This window comes from Morone saxatilis, unplaced genomic scaffold (assembly GCF_004916995.1).
Source record: "Morone saxatilis isolate NCDOM2014 unplaced genomic scaffold, NCSU_SB_2.0 Contig23, whole genome shotgun sequence".
In the NCBI taxonomy this organism is placed as follows: Eukaryota; Metazoa; Chordata; class Actinopteri; family Moronidae; genus Morone; species Morone saxatilis.
The window spans coordinates 23,441,733-23,441,976 of record NW_023339796.1 but is presented as its reverse complement, the minus strand read 5'-3'; positions in this window follow the sequence as shown (position 1 = coordinate 23,441,976).

Here is a 244-nt window from a genome sequence, read left to right as displayed (position 1 = left end):
AGTGCAGCCAAAAATACCCCAACATTTCTGAGCAGATATGATCTCAGATCAACAATCTGTTGATACAGAGAGCATGTTTGCTTCTGCAAGTTACAGGTATCATGAATGAATGAACAAGTTACAAACGTGTGTTTGGACACAGGAGTTTCTAACAGTCTATGAAAGATCACACACACCACTAATCACACAGAAGTCAAATAAGTAATATCATTAGGTTGGTTGTAACCTTATGTTTAGTGCTAAT